This window comes from Phoca vitulina, unplaced genomic scaffold (assembly GCF_004348235.1).
Source record: "Phoca vitulina isolate PV1807 unplaced genomic scaffold, GSC_HSeal_1.0 scaffold22, whole genome shotgun sequence".
Lineage (NCBI taxonomy): Eukaryota > Metazoa > Chordata > Mammalia > Carnivora > Phocidae > Phoca > Phoca vitulina.
In genome coordinates, this window is record NW_022589725.1 from 33,639,209 (window position 1) to 33,639,974 (window position 766).

Genomic DNA, 766 nt, shown 5'->3' on the forward strand with positions numbered 1-766 from the left:
ACCATCAGGAAGGAGCTGTTCTTTCAGATTGTTCATTAATTGGCAAAACAAACATTTTGTTCTCTAGAGTGATTTGGGTACCAGTTCCAAGACAGATGTATATTTTTAGATCTTCTTATGTGACACTTAGATCTTCTTGTCACGTGAATTCTTTTTCTTTTCTTAAGTCCAGTGGTGAAATATTTTGCTCACAAAGCAGTAAAACCTCATGCAGCCAGTTCAGGGGGGAACTGAACGACGAGGATGGGATTCGAACCCACGCGTGCAGAGCACAATGGATTAGCAGTCCATCGCCTTAACCACTCGGCCACCTCGTCACTTGCATTTGTCTTCTCTTTTATATATGATTTAAAGAGTAGTCAGAAGAGCTGTTTATTACCCCAGTCCCGGGAGAATAGAGGCCCGGCGGTCGATCCGGGGACATGAAAGATTGAACAGCAGATTATTTAGGCAGAATGTTCCCCTCAATACACAGAGTATTTCAAGTGCTTTTATCTTTTATAAATCTATTCAGCATGCCTGCAGAAGTGATAGAAGTCTTTTTGCTTTCCATGGAAAATGCAGGGAAAATAAAAGGGAGAGAGGAATAAACAATCATTGACTTTGGCACAGCTGAAAATAGATGTCTTTTTTGGTGATATTCTCATTCTTCCCTGGGATATGGGGGGCTTTTAAACATCCCCAGGCCCAGGCCACACCCAAGACCCATAAAGTCACAATTTCAGGAATTTGAGACTTGCAGACAGCCACAGTGGGCAACCAAGTC

General features: G+C 42.4%; 1 non-coding gene across 1 annotated transcript; it reads right to left on the reverse strand.

Annotated features, from left to right (window-relative positions):
- Window positions 1-235: 235 nt before the first annotated feature.
- Window positions 236-317, reverse strand: TRNAS-GCU. Its single transcript has one exon. It is a non-coding gene; the product is annotated as a tRNA-Ser (tRNA).
- Between the last annotated feature and the right edge of the window lie 449 nt (window positions 318-766).